This window comes from Poromitra crassiceps, assembly GCF_964638095.1.
Source record: "Poromitra crassiceps genome assembly, chromosome: 5".
NCBI lineage: Eukaryota > Metazoa > Chordata > Actinopteri > Beryciformes > Melamphaidae > Poromitra > Poromitra crassiceps.
In genome coordinates, this window is record NC_139642.1 from 20,044,592 (window position 1) to 20,053,310 (window position 8,719).

Genomic DNA, 8,719 nt, shown 5'->3' on the forward strand with positions numbered 1-8,719 from the left:
TTACTCTGTGGTGACAGATCTACTGGAGGTATAATCTAGCTCTATAGTTACTCTGTGACGGCAGATCTACTGGAGGTATAATCTAGCTCTAGTTACTCTGTGGTGACAGATCTACTGGAGGTATAATCTAGCTCTATAGTTACTCTGTGGTGGCAGATCTACTGGAGGTATAATCTAGCTCTATAGTTACTCTGTGGTGGCAGATCTACTGGAGGTATAATCTAGCTCTATAGTTACTCTGTTGTGGCAGATCTACTGGAGGTATAATCTAGCTCTATAGTTACTCTGTGACGGCAGATCTACTGGAGGTATAATCTAGCTACTCTGTGACGGCAGATCTACTGGAGGTATAATCTAGCTCTATAGCTACTCTGTGGTGACAGATCTACTGGAGGTATAATCTAGCTCTATAGTTACTCTGTGACGGCAGATCTACTGGAGGTATAATCTAGCTCTAGTTACTCTGTGGTGACAGATCTACTGGAGGTATAATCTAGCTCTATAGTTACTCTGTGGTGGCAGATCTACTGGAGGTATAATCTAGCTCTATAGTTACTCTGTGGTGGCAGATCTACTGGAGGTATAATCTAGCTCTATAGTTACTCTGTGGTGGCAGATCTACTGGAGATATAATCTAGCTCTATAGTTACTCTGTGGTGGCAGATCTACTGGAGGTATAATCTAGCTCTATAGTTACTCTGTGGTGGCAGATCTACTGGAGGTATAATCTAGCTCTATAGTTACTCTGTGGTGGCAGATCTACTGGAGATATAATCTAGCTCTATAGTTACTCTGTGGTGGCAGATCTACTGGAGGTATAATCTAGCTCTATAGTTACTCTGTGGTGGCAGATCTACTGGAGGTATAATCTAGCTCTATAGTTACACTGTGGTGGCAGATCTACTGGAGGTATAATCTAGCTCTATAGTTACACTGTGGCGGCAGATCTACTGGAGGTATAATCTAGCTCTATAGTTACTCTGTGACGGCAGATCTACTGGAGGTATAATCTAGCTCTATAGTTACTCTGTGATGGCAGATCTACTGGAGGTATAATCTAGCTCTATAGTTACTCTGTGGTGACAGATCTACTGCAGGTATAATATAGCTCTATAGTTACTCTGTGATGGCAGATCTACTGGAGGTATAATCTAGCTCTATAGTTACACTGTGGTGGGAGATCTACTGGAGGTATAATCTAGCTCTATAGTTACACTGTGGTGGCAGATCTACTGGAGGTATAATCTAGCTCTATAGTTACTCTGTGACGGCAGATCTACTGGAGGTATAATCTAGCTCTATAGTTACTCTGTGACGGCAGATCTACTGGAGGTATATTCTAGCTCTATAGTTACTCTGTGGTGACAGATCTACTGGAGGTATAATCTAGCTCTATAGTTACTCTGTGACGGCAGATCTACTGGAGGTATAATCTAGCTCTATAGTTACTCTGTGGTGACAGATCTACTGGAGGTATAATCTAGCTCTATAGTTACTCTGTGGTGGCAGATCTACTGGAGGTATAATCTAGCTCTATAGTTACTCTGTGGTGGCAGATCTACTGGAGGTATAATCTAGCTCTATAGTTACTCTGTGGTGGCAGATCTACTGGAGGTATAATCTAGCTCTATAGTTACTCTGTGGTGGCAGATCTACTGGAGGTATGATCTAGCTCTATAGTTACTCTGTGATGGCAGATCTACTGGAGGTATAATCTAGCTCTATAGTTACTCTGACGGCAGATCTACTGGAGGTATAATCTAGCTCTATAGTTACTCTGTGGTGACAGATCTACTGGAGGTATAATCTAGCTCTATAGTTACTCTGTGACGGCAGATCTACTGGAGGTATAATCTAGCTCTACAGTTACTCTGTGGTGACAGATCTACTGGAGGTATAATCTAGCTCTATAGTTACTCTGTGGTGGCAGATCTACTGGAGGTATAATCTAGCTCTAGTTACTCTGTGGTGACAGATCTACTGGAGGTATAATCTAGCTCTATAGTTACTCTGTGGTGGCAGATCTACTGGAGGTATAATCTACCTCTATAGTTACTCTGTGGTGGCAGATCTACTGGAGGTATAATCTAGCTATATAGTTACTCTGTGGTGGCAGATCTACTGGAGGTATAATCTAGCTCTATAGTTACACTGTGGTGGCAGATCTACTTCAGCTATAATCTATCTCTATATTTACACTGTGGTGGCAGATCTACTGGAGGTATAATCTAGCTCTAGTTACTCTGTGGTGGCAGATCTACTGGAGGTATAATCTAGATCTTACTCTGTGGTGACAGATCTACTGGAGGTATAAAGTTAGTCTGTGGTGGCAGATCTACTGGAGGTATAAAGTTATTCTGTGGTGGCAGATCTACTGGAGGTATAAAGTTACTCTGTGGTGGCAGATCTACTGGAGGTATAATCTAGCTCTTTACTCTGTGGTGGCAGATCTACTGGAGGTATAAAGTTATTCTGTGGTGGCAGATCTACTGGAGGTATAATCTAGCTCTTACTCTGTGGTGACAGATCTACTGGAGGTATAAAGTTATTCTGTGGTGACAGATCTACTGGAGGTATAAAGTTATTCTGTGGTGGCAGATCTACTGGAGGTATAAAGTTATTCTGTGGTGGCAGATCTACTGGAGGTATAAAGTTATTCTGTGGTGGCAGATCTACTGGAGGTATAAAGTTATTCTGTGGTGGCAGATCTACTGGAGGTATGATCTCTCTACTGTTACACTGTGGTGGCAGATCTACTGGAGGTATAAAGTTACACTGTGGTGGCAGATCTACTGGTATGATCTCTTTACTGTTACACTGTGGTGGCAGATCTACTGAAGGTATAAAGTTATTCTGTGGTGGCAGATCTACTGGAGGTATAACGTTATTCTGTGGTGGCAGATCTATTGGAGGTATAAAGTTATTCTGTGGTGGCAGATCTACTGGAGGTATGAAGTTACACTGTGGTGGCAGATCTACTGGAGGTATAAAGTTACTCTGTGGTGGCAGATCTACTGGAGGTATAAAGTTATTCTGTGGTGGCAGATCTACTGGAGGTATAAAGTTATTCTGTGGTGGCAGATCTACTGGAGGTATAAAGTTACACTGTGGTGGCAGATCTACTGAAGGTATAAAGTTATTCTGTGGTGGCAGATCTACTGGAGGTATAAAGTTATTCTGTGGTGGCAGATCTACTGGAGGTATAAAGTTATTCTGTGGTGGCAGATCTACTGGAGGTATAAAGTTATTCTGTGGTGGCAGATCTACTGGAGGTATGCTCTCTCTACTGTTACACTGTGGTGGCAGATCTACTGGAGGTAGAAGAGCTTTACGGCTGGTTTTGGTTGGCTGGCCACACCTCCTGGAGAGGAGCGCTCCCATTTTAATATCTCAGAGTGGTTACCGTGGTGACCCTCCACTTCAGGGCGGGGCTGTAAATCACTATGAATCATTATGAAATCATGGTGGGGGTAGAAGGTGGTGTGTGTGTGTGTGTGTGTGTGTGTGTGTGTGTGTGTGTGTGTGTGTGTGTGTGTCTGTGTCTGTGCCTGTGTCTGTGTGTGTGTGTGGGGGGGGGGGGGTTCTACACGGTCCCACGCTGCCAATATTCAGAGGAGGAGGGTCGAGTGGGAGGGAGGAAACATCCACAGTCCACTTTGTGCTATTGGCTGTCGATTGATTAAGGAGGTCATCTGAAAGTCAATCTCTATATCTCTCTCTCTCTCTCTCTCTCTCTCTCTCTCTCTCTGTCTCAGCCTCTCTTTCTCTTTGCCACCCATGTATGACCCCCCCCCCCCCCCCCCCCCACGCGCACATTAGGGCTGGGTCGGTTTGAAAATTTTAAAACCGGTTCGATATTGCCGTCTAAACCGGATCGAACCGGTATACCGATTTTTTTGTAATTAACTCATTGAGTGCCATAACGTAGAGTCAATTGCGTTTTTTGACGGTGGGACGTGGATCAAAGCCTCAGGCATCTCCTGTACAAATATGGGAGCTATTGAAGGTGTATAACCTATTTTACGGACTCATTAGGTGGCGACAGTGCTCTCCAGATTACAGAAAGGTCCGGAAAACAGGAGGAAAAAGCCGTGATCAAAGAGAAACCGATGCATGCTGCAGCCAGAGCCATATAGATTGCTCTGTCTGCAGCTGACGTTGTCTGCGAACCGCAGTCAATCTGCGCCCACAACTGAGCTCCTCTGCCTCTGTCTGTCTGTCTGCATATAGTTTCTCCACACGATTACCCGCCAGAAAGGTAGCACCCGACGCCGAAGTGCCAAACCTTTCCCTGCAGTCCGGTTTGGCATTTCCTTGTCGCGCTGGGAGCCGCCCGGCGCACAAAAACGAAGCGCTCCGAAAATAGACTGGGTGCGTGTAGGCTGTGTGTTAGTGTGGGGAGGAGTTTGCAGCTGAGGGGGGGAGAGGGGGGTGGGGCACGCAGGGCACCACACAACTACACCACGTCACTACATCAGAAAATATTAGCTAGAGTCAGTGAATGTGCTTGAAATGCTCCATTTCACAAAAGGCTGAATATCTCAGCTTATAATTTGAAACCTGTCTTTTTGCTCAAAACAGCCTATCTTCTCCGGCTCATAACTAAAGAACGGAAAATTGTATCAATAAACTTTTTTTTGCAGATGATAGAAGAGAGTCTCATCGTTCTTTGTGCATGTTCGGTGTTTACATAGTAATATCACACAATATTCTGTGGGCCTCGAGAAATCACTGAAAACGCTCTGAAACTCTGGCACTGGGAGCGTCCGTTCTCCAAAAGTGGCTGGCACTCAATGAGTTAAAAAAAAAAAAATTAAGCAGGGCTCCCGAGTGTGGCCCATAACTGTCTGTAGTGCAACTTCAGTCCACCTGATAGCGATAATACACATCTAAGCTGGTATTGTCAACCAGCAATGATACTGAATAAAAAGAAGCAGGACACCTGTGTAACAAACACACCCTGTATTTATTTCTCATAACTATTCAGCTTAACTTTTCTTCAAACATCAACATAATAAACAAAATAAGACTTTTGCATACTAGTGCAACTTGAAAAGAGGCTAATATGAACAATAGTGCAATCAGAATGGACTGGCAAAAAAAAAAGAAAAAAAAAAAAGTTTTTTTCGGTTCAAACCGGTTTGGGCTCGTACACCGAACGGAACCGGTAAAACCGGAAATCGACCCATGCCTAGCGCACACACACACACACACACACACACACACACACACACACACACACACACACACACACACACACACACACACACCCCTCCTCCACCCCTCATTGCTTCCCCCACGTCCGGGATTAAAACACAAGGTAATTAAAGCCAACCTGCAGAGACTTGGTTGATCATTTTGAACTCATAATTAAAAGTGTTGTAGGGCGACAGCGGCGGGCGAGAGAGGGATGGTGAGGATGGGTGGGTGGGGCGGGGCTAAGGGGGAGGGGCGGTGGTGATTGATTGACAGGCAGAGTGAGCACGAGGTGTGATGGAGGAGAGGTGTGATGGAGGAGAGGAGTGATGGAGGAGAGGTGTGATGGAGGAGAGGTGTGATGGAGGAGAGGTGTGATGGAGGAGAGGTGTGATGGAGGAGAGGTGTGATGGAGGAGAGGTGTGATGGAGGAGAGGTGTGATGGAGGACAGGTGTGATGGAGGAGAGGTGTGATGGAGGAGAGGTGTGATGGAGGACAGGTGTGATGGAGGAGAGGAGTGATGGAGGAGAGGTGTGATGGAGGAGAGGTGTGATGGAGGACAGGTGTGATGGAGGAGAGGAGTGATGGAGGAGAGGTGTGATGGAGGAGAGGTGTGATGGAGGAGAGGTGTGATGGAGGAGAGGTGTGATGGAGGAGAGGTGTGATGGAGGAGAAGTGTGATGGAGGAGAGGTGTGATGGAGGAGAGGTGTGATGGAGGAGAAGTGTGATGGAGGAGAGGTGTGATGGAGGAGAGGGATGTGTGAAGGAAGACAGCGAAAGGGCAAAAGTCACAGCCTTGAGTTTGACTGGAGAGAGGAATGTCCCAGAGGAACCAGCAGAATATGAGCGAGGGGGAGGAAATGAGGGAAGAATAAGGAAATTGAATTGTGTCTGTGTGTGTGTGTGTGTGTGTGTGTGTGTGTGTGTTATTGGGTGTCAAACATGTCCGCCGGGTCCCATGGGAATTACTAACGAGATGACCAGGCTGAACTAATTGTGTTCTGCTTTGTTCCCTTGTCCAATCAATCAATTAGTACAGCTAGATAGTGTACTGGAGGGCAGGGCAGGTGTGCTTACAGCTATCTTAGGCCATGTTTAGATGACAACCGTCTCTGCATAAAACGGCAAACTAGCGTTGCGTTCTCACCAGACCCGGCGTCACGAGGGGGCGTGAGGGGGCGTCGCCCCCTCACCCAGACTACCCGCCCCCTCAGGCAAAACGTGGTCCGTTTACTCTTTTTTGTTTTTGTTTGTTTTCCCAGGTTGGCGAAGGTTTTCTCAGGATGGCGAAGGTAGATTTTCTTTCGCCACCTGGGATTGGTTTGGGTTTTTTAGGCTCATGGGGAGCGATGATTGGTTGTGTGTACGCATGAGGCAGAGCCATGTAGCATGAGGATTACAGCGATTGGTTAGGTTAGGGTAAAATATCAGGGTAAGCCAATCAGAGGCAGAGTAGGGCGGGACATTATATGTTGGATCCGGCCTCGGGGAAACCGCCTCTTGTTGTAGGCTAGTTGATTAGGCTAGGCTACTGGAGACCCACTAGAGAAGAGAACCATATCCGCACTTTTTGAGTTATTTCGCCGCCATGGACATTAGAAAATGGTTAAAGAAGAACCCTCCGGCCGCGGCGACTGGCGCAGCCCCACTTTCACGGGCCCGTGACCGTGAGTTTGAGGAAGAAGGCGAGCCTGGCGTGGCGAGGCTGGCGAGCAGCCTGGAGGCAGCTGCAGCAGCTTTACACCGGCGTCAGGTGGGCTACCCGGGCTCGATCACATTGTTCAGTCACTAGTGTGTTCTGTTGTTTTTGGCTTCACAACATGCTGTCTGTTTGCTGGATTGTTATTTCTACAGACTACTACAGACTACTACAGGTAAGAGGCTGGTTATTCTATTTATTGCATTGTTGTTTGATGTTTGCGCTGCTGGTACACACGCTGTTATTGTTGTTATGAATGGATTTAATTTAAATATTGGTAAGCAGGCACGTCTTTGTGGCTGTGTCTGTAGCTTGTCTATAGCCTACTGTCAGCACCATGGACAGCAAGGGGCAGCCTGCACTCTGAGCGGCCGGCCGGGTCTCTCCACGCAGCCAGGTGGGACAACATAATTAGGCTATGTTCCCGCGGGGGTGTCAGTAGCGTCTATACTGTCTGTAATTGTTGAAAAGGAGCGTTAAAGCAGGCACATACTTGGTGGCTGTCAGGCTGTGTTAGTGTGTTTATAGTTTGTCTATTAACTATACGGCCTATTGTTGTAAAGCTGGCACTTGGTGGCAGTGTTTGTCTACTTGTCTGTAATGATCTCAAAGAGGAGAGGCTCTTTGGAAGAGCGTTATATTGGCATAAAAGACACAATTACACGTCTCTATTAACGGGTCTGTAATCGCGAGTAAAACGGCTGACTTGATGCCTAGATAAGGCAACTGGTCTGCTCATGTTTTTCAAGCTGGGAATAGTGCGTTACGTTGTCGCCGCCCCCTCCTGGAATTCCAACGCCCCCTATACTGTAGTGGGCTGTAGCCGGGGCTGGTTCTCACCTTTTATTTAGCATTTATACACAGCGTTTGTGATAACGATTTGCGTGCCGACTGAGGCCGACTGAAGCCGCAAAAGACTCAGAGCAGCGTCAAGCGAGCCAGAATAATATTGAAACTTCTGGTTAAAACCTTCACAATAATGGTAATTAAATAAACTAATAGTCTTATTGATGCATGTTGCAACGTTTTTTTTGCGTGTGATCCGAAATACACAGAAGACATATAGAACACAGACAAAAGTCCATTTTAACCTGTAGTGAGTGGACGGCCCTGATTTTTATTTACCCAGTTATAAAATACGGCTTTTATTTTGAAGGTAAAAATGCCCATCTTCCCCTATTGTGTCTGTTGCTAACGGGCTTGATTAAGATTTGTGGTGGTGTAGTTAGGGATTGTTGTTGGTCATGATTGACGGTCCGCATCAACAGGGCTGAATCATTGACAGTGGTGGTGTAGTCAGGAATGTCATACTGAACCGACCTGGATAGCTACGCTTAGATGGTGAGGTAATATGCAGTTGTGCGGTGGTAGCATGGGGGGGGGGGGGTGTTTCCAGGTCGCTGGATTACACCGTTAAGCCTTCTTGAGGTGTCGTGGGCCTAACTTAACGAAACGTCGTTGAAGGAAGGTGCCCACTTGAAAACCCCAATGACATGCTTCATACTGCTGTTGGCTAGGGTAGGTAACTGGTGATTTGTGTCTTGTTTATTACGGTAGTTTGTTAGCCTGTTAGCTTGTTTTATTCTGGATTGGGCTTCTAAATGTGTTTTTCCTCGGATTTTGGCACAAGGGATAGTAACATCTTGTCCTGTGTATTAATTAAAAATTGTGGGATTAAAGTTTAAATGAATTTTCCACGCGATAGAGTGACACAGAAGTCACAAATGGTAGCCTAATAAACTGCTCCAGATTGGATTACCGAATAAAAACCCAGTAAAGCAACATAAAAAAGACGTTTTCTTTGCAGCGCAATTGGGTCTTA